This window comes from Spodoptera frugiperda, chromosome 29 (genome assembly GCF_023101765.2).
Source record: "Spodoptera frugiperda isolate SF20-4 chromosome 29, AGI-APGP_CSIRO_Sfru_2.0, whole genome shotgun sequence".
Lineage (NCBI taxonomy): Eukaryota > Metazoa > Arthropoda > Insecta > Lepidoptera > Noctuidae > Spodoptera > Spodoptera frugiperda.
The window spans coordinates 4,635,544-4,649,609 of NC_064240.1; the positions used below are offsets into that span (position 1 = coordinate 4,635,544).

General features: G+C 35.3%; 1 long non-coding RNA gene across 1 annotated transcript; it reads right to left on the bottom strand.

Moving 5' to 3' along the window:
• Nucleotides 1-2,219: 2,219 nt before the first annotated feature.
• Nucleotides 2,220-13,273, bottom strand: LOC126912710 (uncharacterized). Its single transcript, XR_007707366.1, has 2 exons — nucleotides 12,957-13,273; nucleotides 2,220-6,497 (listed from the first exon to the last, which is right to left on the bottom strand). It is a non-coding gene; the product is annotated as an uncharacterized LOC126912710 (long non-coding RNA).
• Between the last annotated feature and the right edge of the window lie 793 nt (nucleotides 13,274-14,066).

Genomic DNA, 14,066 nt, shown 5'->3' on the forward strand with positions numbered 1-14,066 from the left:
GTCCGCGCTATGCAAATGGAGATAATATGCGTACTAGCTAAGTGACCGGGTTGCGCTACCTACTCGCACAATGAGGTTAATATCCAACCAAGTTGTAAATAAAAACCTGGTAAACGTCTCACTACGGTTACCAGCACGCTTCTCGATTCGGTCGGGTTACAACAGAAATCGCTGCGAACATGGCGCATGTGCACAAACCGAATGGGGTTACCTCACCCACATTCCTGCCTTCCGGAATTTCACTCACGTTGACAGTCGCAATGTACTGATACAATGACTGTGTTTATCGATGTCCATCAGATTAATTCTGCGCCGTTGTTAAATGGAAATTAGCAATGCAGCCAAAGCGATTGGAGTAAATTCACTTGATATACGTTCTCAAGTCGTTTTGTTTATGACTAAGCATTTATAATTGTGACGTTATTATTTCATAGTATTATCTACCCATTCTAATTGCTTCAGTATTTTTTTAATTAACTGCAGTCTGAATATCACTTAACTGTATAAAGTAATTATTTGAGTTCAAAATTCCTGCGTAATCTTGGACAGATCTTGGCTGGCTACTTCGCGAACCATTACTGATGCTTAATCTGGTGCGCATCTGAGTTCCAGTTTCACGATCTGTCAAAACGTACCGTTGCTACGGTTACCGACGTCGCATTCGCCTGGTAGATACCCTAGAAATTGTCTTCATCGATCTCACCAGCTCATGCCAATTTAAAGATTTACTGTGTTAGAAGTTGCTTAAAAGTAGACAATTTTTGGCATGCAGCAACTCAGGGTAATAAAAATTAAACCAGTTTTAGCTTGCACTTAATACGACTTATCATATAGGTAGACTGTTAAAAACAAATAAAAATAGTATCGCTAAAATCCGCTCTAAATATACTGGATAATCTTAATCTGCTCAAAAACAAGGTAGCCACAACACAATGGCAATCAAGAAGTTAACGAATGATCACGCTACCGTATTTAACTTAATGGGTAATTCTTGACTTTATCTAATCATCATATGCAGAATGCGTAAGTTTTTATCAAAAATAAGACATCAGTTTGAGACATTTAAGTGGGTTTTCGTAGCTGGTGTATGGGTTGAGACAAAGAATTGCCAATTATTCCACCTGCCCTTGCGGCACCTGGACCGGCTGCTCTTTTTATTTATTTCAACGTCGGTGATATTTTTATTGTTCGCCTTCGCAAGCGATGGCGGTCACAAATGAAATGCGGTGCGAGTATGTGCACCTTTTTATGTTCACTCGTCAACTGAATTGTCTACATACGATCACATTCTATGATGCTGTGTGCACTAAAAATAGTACCTATTAAAGTGGATAGTCCTAAAGCACTAGGCTACTGAACTAAACAATCCAGAAATTCAATAGAAAGCTACAGATATGCAATTGCAATTAACGACTCGTGCTAATGGAATGTTAAGTGGCCTGGCTAGCCTTTCTTGATATTTATACCGTTCTTAAAATAGCTCTATCTAAAAATAACTAACGAAGACAAGTTGCATTGTTCACAAAAATGCAATAGTTGATTGTATGCAGTTACTTACTACTACTGCGGTTTTTAAATAAAAACACTTAGGAGAATCGTGTTGCATCTTGGAACTTTATGATTATTCTAAGATAAAATAGCAAATTGTTTTGGTCAATCAAAAAATCACTTGTACAGTATAAAACTGAAACTCTGGACTGTGAACTTGAAATCCGGAATTTACTACTAGTAGCTAATTTATACACTCGAAGTTCAAAAAACAAAGCAACTGCAAATTCGTAATATAATTCCGATGAGTACGAGTCTCATCCCGCGTAAGCTACTGAGAATCGATCACGGCTTACTCCGAGACGCGCAAAAAACACATATCTCCAAGTTAAAACCGGCCAGATCGAAAAGATCCGGCCTAATATTTGGTGTACGTTTAACCCTTCAAAGGCTGCCGGTCGATACCTGCACAATTAGTAGCGTTTTTGTTCCCAAATTGATGAGTCCGAACCACGAGCGTCTGCGCACTTTAACAAAAAGCAGGATCTTTAGACTACTTATATAAGATAATATCGCTGTTTAAGGGGTAAGATTTTGTATTGTAGATGCATATTATTTGCTATATAAATCCGTATATATCTCCAATATACGCTTGGTAAACCCAAAACTTATCAATAGTAGAAATGAAACAGCGTTAAGTGTTACACCGGTGACTAAGGAAAGCATGTCAATAAGACTTCATCCTAAATTATCCGTATAATTCCAAAATGTAAAAAAATCAAGTGAGGAGACGCGGCCACGATGCGTCGACATGGTTCGTTGACCCCGTCGATATTTCTCGAAATTCGCCTCGGAATCCGCGCTCTTTTCGCTTTTTAATTGTAGGTAAGTAACCGGCTACCCGACGACAAGGTGATACGTTTCCAGAGAAAAAAATGCGCGTCCATGCCCTCACACTGGAATTACTGTAACGGAACATACGAATTAAGATTTACAAGGAAACGCGCGACAGATTAAAAAATTGCGCTCATTCGGCGCTGGATAATCTGTACCGTCCAACGTCGCGCTGTGCGCCCGCGCCGATTTGACCAAACCGGCATAATTATTTTAGTGTGTGCTTTAGCTTTGACGTCATTTTTATTAGAAGCAACGATTGTGCTTTAGATTCATCACGTGCTCAGTATTTTTGGCGAAAAGGTGTAGGTGGCATACCTGTCGACATCAATAACAATCGCAAATGTAACACTAAAAATAAAAACACTCTAGCAAATAATGTAGGCACCAGCTATCGGTTGAAAATCGCACAGACTACAATAGATATTTACAAATGTTTGTAATATCTTTAATAGCAGTACGGAAGTTTGATTTTCACGCTACGGACTGAACAATGGACTCGCGAGTCTCAGCGACGGCGCCATTCGAATACATGCAATTTGCCACGAATTTGATTACCTTTCTATTTCATGTGAATTTCTTCGTTATTGTTATAGACAAATTTGAACGCGACCACGTATGGTATTTAGAATAGCTGGCAACAGCCCAAGATAATTTTAAATAGAGCACGAGTAGGCAGATTAATTATTATGACACATGACTTTGTTTAATATTCACGCATTTAAATAACAAGATCTTTATCACGTTGTCAACGTCGGGCAATTAGTAAAAGTTTAGCACACGCTGATTGAAACAGCAGCCGTAACATAATCATAACTTGATGTGGAACGCGAGGGTGTATAAATCAATATATAAATAATGCTAATGCCGTTGCTAATACGCCACGCCACGCATCGTGCAGTCTTCAACAAGGTGCGATGTGGTGATCGGGTCGCACGCACCGGCCGTCGCCCGCCGCGCCGCGCGCCCGCCTCCATACACCGGTTTAGGGCTGCTAAAACATGCCTTCAACCTTTTGATACTTCATTATTTATTACTAATTGATCTTTCCATTATACCAACAATTAAAACAAACAATACTTACAACCATAAACCACGTGATACATTCATTTAAACGTTTTATTTATAATTCCATTAAATTATCTAAATCAGTTTACACTTAGAGGAAGTCAGACTAGAAAAAAGTATTTAAAAATACATACACGAGGTGCGACCCTAACTTACAAGCACTCGATGATGTTTAGTAGATTATAATTAGCCGCGCTGCCAACCCACAGAGGGCGACGTGAGTCATAAGCGGCAGCGACTTGGTACCGCTTATGAAAGCTTTAATCGCTTCTAATCCTTTGTCATAAGAGCACAAGCAACAAATAACATAATTCACAACTACGTGTAAGATAAAATAGTAAACATACCGATGGCACCGTCATCATAATAAGTGGCGGAAAATAGATTAATTATGATACGTAAGTGTTAATGATTAATGTACGATAGACCAGTTGTTTACTCACAGCTTTAAAGGAGGACACTATGCAAGCAAATCATCTATCACTTCAATGTGTACAAGAGCAAGACACGCGTTTACTTGTACACAACAATTATTTGTTTATAGTTTAAGTCAATAAAAAATAAGATGATCACATGATCAGATCTGGGGTATAATCTAGAATCTAATTACACAAATTACAAGTGTAGTCGAAAATAGCGGTTAATCGCAACAACTGCTAAGCTGGGAATAATATATGGTACGAATATGTGTCGGTATGTCGCTCGTGGCTTACGTGACGACGGGACGGGTGCTAGGCGCGGCCGGCACGCGCCTGGTCGCGCCACTCGCGACCGGCAGATGTGCGCGTACGCAGCCGACGCGTTGCTGCTTCTACCTGCATCGGCGCCTCTCCATATGCGCTTATTTGCTATTTACATAGACCCACCGACCTTGAAACTACTACTTTACGCGTCAGCTCTAAGCTAATTATGTTACCTAGTAATAGATACATATGAATTTTAATATTCATCATAATTATAATAATAAAAATATACAAGTAAGCTCAATTACATCATCATGAAGATTATTTAACCAAACCTATAACCACATAATTCTCGGTAATTTTAATGGCCTAATTACAGATTCAATAATCGAATAGGCAGGTTCCCGATTACCGGGAATGCGCAATGAGGAAAATTCAATAATCACGCACGTTAATTTAAAAGCCATTTTTGAAAGCGGAACAACTCACATACTGAGTCAGTCGCGAGAAATAATAGGGAATCGCTACTAAATATAGTACATTAGTACTATGAATAGACGCGCCCACGATATGTAGCCGTGTAAATCAACGCCCGACTAATGTATTACAGGCCCGATACATGGCGTCTGAGGCGTGAAACTAAAAACAACTAAAACTTTGTACACATTTTATTATTCCTTAACGCGGTTTAATATTCGGTTAACACCAAAGTGATCAAAATCATTGTGTGGAACAAAATTACCTGACCCGGAAACGAGCTCTCGATAAGCACTTCTCTGCTACGGCTGATAATGAAACCATGTGACTTTGTTATTTTGATTTTTATAGTAGTAATCGTTGTTATAACTAATTGTTCACCAAAAGAACAAATTAGTTTAAATTATTTTCTGATATGATATTTTATTTGTTAAAACTTTATACAGTTTGCGAAACATGACCTAATTATGAGTTAATCAAAATAATTCTTAAATATACGTACACATCAGATATGGTCATGTAGATTGTGACTAAAGAAAAAGTTAGTAATCTCGCGCGGGCCGATCTAAAAGGTATTTGAGTATGGTACACTCCAGTAAAGGGCAGAAGTGATATGTCGACATATGGGCGGCTCACCGCAATGCGGCAATGTTGCTCCTATGTACACATACGTTATTATGAACCACTCCGTCGGCTAATACTCGCATCGCACCGTATTTATAAAATGTATCGTTTAAACGAACGTACAAATATTCGATGCAATAAACTATCACAGTAAACAGCCGATGATGTACACACATGACGTACGTGTCTATTCTAAAAGAATAACATTCGATTGGATAATGTGAAATCACTTTTAAAAATTGGCGAATCACGCGTTAAATTCGTCGATTTGAACGACATAAATTTTGATATAACCTTGTCAGATTTAAATAAATAGGTTAAGGTCTGAAGAAATTGCGTAGCGTTTAAGCATTACAATCGCAGATGGCAAGTCGCTAATAACGTTGTACCTACTCGCCAGTAATGTAGTAAGTGAACAATATTGTGTGGCTATAATAAGAATTAACAAGATATCAATAGCGTGTTTATTCTGTGAGCTTATTAAAGCGAGTGCGGCGCGGTGCGGCGCGACTCCCTCACTGCGAGTGTTGCCGACGCTTGAACTTTACGTGACGTGTATTACGAAAATAATTATTAAACGTTCATTGCACACAATCCACAGAGATGAGTGCGTCCAGGAGCACGGTGCGGTTTAGTCGGAACGTTAGCGACCGATTGAGGTGCTGGACGGATGCGTGCGATTATAATTAGGATTGTATTTCTGATTCCGACGAAGCTCAGTATGGCGGGCAAAGCTGAATTCCATCTGAGTCATTGTGCCCGTTCTGTTGCCTTTATTTTCGTAAAACACTCCATCTCACGCGCATCATTGTTTCATTACCTTTGCTCTTGTTAATTATTGTAGTGCTTAATTAAAATTACAACGGCGTCTGAATCCGTTTCGTCAGAGCGCTGCCTTAAGTTGAAGTCATTTTGTGTCCAGTACGTGTCGCATGTGTAGCCGCCGTAGGTACAATAAACACAATTGACGTACATAACAAGACAATTAATAAACCGATGTTTACGACGTTGACATAAGCAGGTACGTCAAGGGCAAACTCTAAGAGACATAATATATTGTTAGTTTTGTAAGAAAAATACTTAAGATGTAAAATAAAAAAGCAATATGATCAGTAGCGTAGGTCAAAACTACAGAATATAAAATATAAATAAATTGTAAGACGTACGTATGTGTAGAGTGAAGAATGTGATATTTTCATGTTGTGTGGCTTTCTCGTCTCGTAGCCGCGACATCGAGCACGAAGAATGGAAATCATCGCTCGCCTGTAAATAATAAATATAGACGCATTATGTCTAACTCGACACTGAGCGGCGCAAATGAAGAGAGGGAGCGGGGTCATGACTCCGATACGATATACAGATCAGGAAAATAAAACAGATGACGACAATGCTTTCACGTTTCCCCGCTACAAAACATTCACTGAAAATATGGAAATGAAACTAGTTTACCCCCACCTACCACCAAACCTCAATAATCGTACATTAAATAAAATGTTTATTAAAATGAAACGAGATTTGTATTCATATAAAAAATTGCGAAAAAATGCATATTAGTGTAACGAAGAACGAACAAGCCGAGTGCTGCGGGCACGCGTGATCGGCGACATATTTCCCGAAGTGCGAAACAGGTTTGCGCCGAGGCATATGTAGGGTTACCACATCGAGAAAATTTGTCATACTTAAGTACCTACATGTCAACAGCTGAGTTGTATATCATTACAATATGACTTGTTAAGATCTGTATATCTGTAGATAGATACAGTAGAAAAGAAAGGTTTTAACAAACAATTAGAGAACATGGAAAATTCCTTAAGAAAAACAAAAGCAAATTAAGATTATTTTCACTCTGAACCAACAAGAGTTAATATTTTGATAACTGTTCATTACAAATAGGATCAAGCCTATTTAAGTATCCGTTCTCTATAATCAAAAGAAAGACTGCGACAGACTAAAATTATATCTAATTCTGTATCAAATTTTAGCCACTTCATCTATTTATCAATTAACCTCTGTTTAGTCCTCAATGCCGTAACCATGGTAACCCTAAATGCATGTAACTCGCAGTCGATACGCCTGCTTGCTACACCGCGTTATGTGCCACTTGCGAATGTTCTAACTATTCGACTGTTATTATGTTGTCCCTTTCCCTACATTAAGCACCTTAATCATTATTAAATTCTCTACATATCTACAAGAACACACCATGTTTTTATTTATCTTAGACTAGCTTTTTTCTACAGCTTCATACGCGATATATGGATGGCCCTTTGCCCTGCAGTGGGACGATCATGGCTGAAATCTAATCTAATTTAAAATTTCATACGCGATAATGAATGATACTTATGAACTTCCAATCATCAATGAAATCATCCAATGACTTGTTGATCATCCAATGACTTGACTGACATAAAACGTGTTACTTATGAACCGTAACGATTTACCCTTAAATCACTACCTATATCTAATTGAAAAAAATAGCATTAAATTCGTTGCGTAATTTTTAAAATCTAAGCATACATTAGGACAGATAGCTTGTTTTATATTGTGGTAGTGATGCGACAACTTTAACCAAAATGAACCAAAACATTGATTTAGAAGTTACCAGTCCATTCTTCACGAGACTTTTTAGCATGGTAAAAAAAGTTAAACAATGATCATGGTCAAGTCATTGAACGAAATACTGGCAACAAATACTATTACTTGTATCCTGTTTAGGTCAGGTAGTAACCGGATTTGCACCCAGTCTATTATTATTTAAGTTACATTCTATTATTACTAATTTTAAACTTAACTGGCAAAAATACGTCAATTTTGGCTCATATCTCCGTCTTCAGGTAAAAACCGTTGCGTTCAAGTAAAAACAAGCTTGCATTTCTTCATAGTAGTAAATGTGACAATAAGTTTACGACATTGAATTATTCACTTTCTTATACACTTAATAACCAATGTAATTATTATGTCATTAATCTACAATTATTGTAAATGGGTATTAATGGGTTCTATTTATAAAATATGTTTTACATACTATAAAAAACAACGTGTAAAAGGAGTATGTTTTTTATTAATATTAACGCGCTGTTTTTGGAGAATTTTTGCTCTATACAATGAATCCTACTCTTTTCTAAAATGCTAATGTTTTTTTGTCTAACGAAAGTTATAAAGGATTTATTTATCTTAAAAAAGTAAAAACAAACATTTCAGCAGCGCGATAATCGCTGCGTCGTCATGAATATGAGCCTATAGCATGGCTTGAAACTAGTCGAGTTCCTCATCAAACAGTTTCATAAGTAAGCCGATAACATAATAATTAATTTAGTATGTTTCACGAAAATTATAATAACTTCTGTTGTTAATTAACAAGATCGACATAACTCCAAAATCATCTACACCTATCATAGCATTTATTTACAAGCAAATAGATGCATACCTACGTACGATCTATACAGAGTGTACTAATAGACACAAGTGCATTTTGAGTTCATCTAGCTATAAACGTTTATATGAAACCGAACTGCGTCTGAAGCCTAGTGATAAGTATACCGAGCGCAAGTTCCGTTATGAATTTGTCCGCGAACTACATAAATATAACTTATAATATGTACATACATAGCTTCTAACTGAAACATTTACACTGCCTATCAGTATGCGTGAATAATATTTTTGTGTAAAAATGTACATACTGTAGTTAGGTAAGTATAGTGTTGGTATGTACACTGATAAGTGAATACCTATTGGTATATTATTATTTTATATTTAATGAAAATACCTATTTTATACTAAGTATGTAAATATGATATTATGTTATCAGTATTTCTTCGCACTTTTACAAAAACACTTAAAAAAAAAGATTAGAAATGGCTATCGAAAAACGGTACCTATACCTATCAAAAGAGTTATTTTCCACCAATTTAAAAACAACAGCACTTACTAAGTATTATTCTGGAAATTTATTTTGGAAAATTCCATCATATTGAAAAGTTTGATAAAAGGAAAGTCAAATCACAAATATGACTCTAATATCACTGTTTTTAAATCAGTAACCTTAGTACGAGTTTGCTTAACGTTTAAAGTAATCGAAACGAGAGCGTGTTCGGCGCTCTGATTGGTTGGTTTATTCGAGCCGGCCAATCAGAGCGCCGAACCCGCAAACTCATACTGAGGGTAGTGTCTAACCTATACTCAATAAGCCCATAGATATAATGATTTACTGTATTCCAATAAAATAAAATAAAGGTCATGAGACAGGCCAGTCAAAAACAATTTATTCAAGCACATTTACAAATTAGATAGACATATTAACCGTAATAATTCAGTTTGAAACCTATCAAAAGAGCTTTTACCACGATACGAAGGTTCATATAAATTTAGTGCAAATTAGACATTTGTTTAATACATTATGCTAAAATTTTAATTAATTATTCTCTTTAAGTAATAAATTGTTTGACAATTAAATCTATTTTTAACAGAAATGAAACATAATTCATAAACTCATGTCTTTTTCTTATGGGCATAGTAAGAGAAGACAAAGGAGTATCTACTACGGTCTTTGCATACTTTTTCAGCAACCATCAGCATCAAAAGGTACATCGAATGAAACTACTATCTCCATATAATAAAACCAACCAACATTATCATACTATCACACTCATATTATAAAAGTGTTTTGTATTTTTGTTTGGTTTGTTTGTCCGTCAATCACGCTGAAACTACTGAACGGATTTTGATGAAATTTAGTATAGAGATAGGTATGAACTGGCTTTGGTGATAGGATATCAGAAGCTAGTAGTTAACAAATATGTTAGTACCTAAGTATTAATTTATACCAACAAAACAAAACTGGCCTATTTCAAGTAAGCAGGTACCTACTTATAGAAAAATAACATGATTCACGCTAATCATTATAATACACTCAATAGATGGGTATTTACGTAGTTGTTATCAGTACAAAATACACAAATAATTTCTCCTAAAATAGACTTTTTTGCTGTCGTTAGGCGTCATTACAAGCTTTCTTTTATTCGTTATTTACTTTGATAATAACATATTAGTAAAACTGGTCCTGTGTTCTTTAAGTACCAGATTACTAAATTATGTTGATTAAAGAGTTAATAGGCTCATTTACCCATCAGGATATCAATCCTTTCATACACTCAATTAAAAATCATTATTTTCGCATTACGAAAACTACTCGCGTAAGCAAGGTAAATAAACAATTTAATTTGTTTATCAAAACATTTCAAACTTGCACTACGGACTTTGAACGTAGCGTACAAGAAAGGATTATTTTCAATGAAATTGTAATTTTATTTTCCTACTGTTCAAAATCCAAAGGTTTATTTCTCAGTTACCTAATATACATAGTTACATAGGTACCACATAAACAATATATTATGGATAAATAACGTGACGCAATGTGAGAAAGAATCGGGTCTTCCCTTACGTATATTTTTATCTCAGCATAACCTAAATTGATAACAGTCTTATATCGGAGATTTATAGAAATAATTGCAACATATCATGACATTGCCAATATTGCGTGGGTTCGTTATCAGTTTTATTGTCCTTACTTGTGATTGGGCTGGCTTATTTTAGTCATTTTTACCTGAAATCATGCATACTAATATGTAGTAAGTAAATATTTATAACATTACTGAAATTAATATTCGTAATGACTTTACTAAATGACCTGAAGGTGGGAACGCAGTAGGAAACTAGTAGTGCAGTACCAAATGATGATTTCATTTTATGTATAGTAGGTACCTAAGCATAATCTTTTTCTGTAACAATTACTCGTTATCTCTGAATGCCACACCGAGTTGGTTCGGAACATGTTTCAACAAGAATTTTTAGTCATGAATGAAACAAAAGAAATCATAATCTACCCTATTTTGTCTTTAGTAGGTACCTGCTCAGTTGCTCACTTGCAGGACACAATACAATAAAACAAATTGTACGTTACTCATCTCGTTTGTGGTGAGTAAGATTCTAACATTGCTGCATAAAATTAAATACCATAAGATCTGGCTGCGAAACACCGCAGGAATGGAAGTACTGAGAGATACGGAAATAGCCGATGCATGTAGGTACAAATACGTGTATAACATATCTGTTTTTTACGACTTCTACGAAGCAAGGGATGCCACTAACTTACGTAGCTCTAGCACACGTAAAGATTAAATTAAAATTAATTTGTAATATTTCTTCGTATAGAAATCAATTACATAATTAACCGAGTCCGACCTTGGGAATTTCAGAGAAGGGAATGAGGAAAATCATGGTGTATTTATTATGTAAAAACATACTGATTGATTCGACAACCCTGCACGCGTTTCAGCTCGGAGGCGCAGCGACCACGTTGCAAAACCGCCGAGTTGACGATAATAGCTGGATCATAAAATAAACACGGCGACTGTGATTTATAACTGTTGTCAACATATGAGGAAAAACTGATTTTTTTAATTCTCCGCTTTCAACGCTTTGATGATGAGCTATTGTTGTAATACCGAGTGGAATTGTATGATCACATCGACACGTGACCAGCTCGTATCTAACTACCTATAGACGTTGACAGAACAAATGTTATTCATTAACTTGCGTATACTTGTTTGCACTTGGCAATAATAATATTTGCTTAATAAAATTTTGAATTTTAATTTGAAAATCGAGACACTGTACAATGTACATATCTACAAAGGACAATTAATATATTCCTTTCCTCACTCCTAAATGGAAAGAAGGCCATGATACAATGTCATGTAATAATTAAATAGAAACGTATGTATCGGAATGGTGAACATAGTTACCCAATTACTCATTATTGTTTTCTCAAATAATCAATAGTAATACTATCCACTGAACGTAGAAAATAGTTTTATTATACAGATATAAGATTTACAGCTGTTTCGAGCACAATAACAATACTGGCATATAAGCTATATTCATTATTTATTTGTATAGAGTATCTACTTAAAGTAATTGCTACAACGTGCGTGAATTTTACGTATTATATAGAAAAATGAGGGCGAAATCGTCTGTGCTGATTCTCTACACAATTAAATATAAACATTAATCAGTATGTAGTAAATAAACAACTCGCGTAGCATGTAAATGTCACATTATCTTTGCCGTTCTTTCTATGTCGATCGGTTCCCGAAGTAATGACCGTGATATAAACGGTTCTATGTACCTACCTATTTATTGATAAATTTCATTTTTGGAAAATCCAAACTGTTATTACTTTTTATTTATTTTCCTGCTTTGTTTAATATTGACAAGGTAAAACGAGTAAACGGGATTAAAACTATATTTTTAGTAAATCTATTACATATTAACGAGTAAAATACTTGTATAACATCAAATATAATAATCATATTTTTATTCCTTTCTGTAACTGAAACATTTTACTTAAGAAGCAAAATCATTTTCCCGCCTTCGTGTTGCCCTTTAGCGTTTGCTCCAAAATGGAGGCAAAATGAACTTTGCCTCCTATTTTGACGCCCACACAGCTCGATATCAACCACCAAACAAATCAATCGGCAGACAAAATTATTTATACATATTTATCAAACCCCGTTAAGTAATATAGCTTCAGAATTAAAGTACCTACACGTAAGTAGGCCTAAGGAATTTCAGCCGCCCGCCCAAGGCTAAGGAAAGTCAATAAAACGAAACCTTTTCGAGCAAACATATTTTAAATAACGTTGTTATATATTACTTCATTACCTGCACTGTATTACAGATCTGTTCTGATTAGATTCCACCAATACTTGTGATCGACCTTCAGTCCTGTGCAGTCACGTAGCACAAAAAGTATGAAAACATTTATACCTATCTCTGCTTAGGTAAGTATGTGCTACGTGTGTACATGTACACATATTTATGGCATATGTTCCTTATCAGTTTTGTCCTACGTCACATACTTTATCTGAATTGATAACGTTCTGCGGAAGAAAGGCAACTAAACACGTTCAAATCGCGTCTGTTGTGTTTATAGGTATCTAACCGAACATTCTTTCACCAATCAAGACAAGTAATTTGTTTTATTTTCGCCATGTTTTTAATCTTAACCTCTTCTATTACTTTGTCATTATAAAAGAATACGATATTTTTCAGCAATTATGCCTTTGTTATAACTTTCATGAGATATACTAAATTAATTATTATGTTATCGAGGAACTCGACTAGTTTCAGCCATGCTTGAGGCTTATATTCATGAGCAAGCATTCCGCGACACACAACGCGGCGATTGTAGTAGCAGTACCTAGTAGCGCGATCATAAAATACTTTTCTCAACTTTAAGGATGAAAACTATGTTATCTAAACTATCCTTTAAACTTCAAAACATATTCTAACGGATTGGTAATCAAATTAGAGTAAAACTCAGTGTATAAGTACAAGTAATCTATAGACGAGACGAGCTACACTAGTACATATTTGAAACTAATTTGTAATTTAAACTTTGTAATTGTCTACTGTACAAAGTACCATAGGGAAAGGCAACACACGCTACTTCAGGACTTCATTCTATAGAGTGATACGCAAATTTTTAAGGGATTAAAGTAAATAAATACGTTTCATCTTATAATCAAAAATTAAAAGAATTGTACTATTTAACTTTCTAAGAATTCTAGTAAGCTGTAAATTGTTGCTACATTACTTTTTTTATAAATACATTAGATAGTAATAATTACATATGACGTAAAATGAAAAACTACTTCAGGAAGATGAAGTTACCCCAAAACTACTATTTTATTTACGAAACAAATGTGAAAATTGCTATATTTACACAACATTTATATTTAGAGCCGGTGGAGCGGATAGGTAGTTAATTAT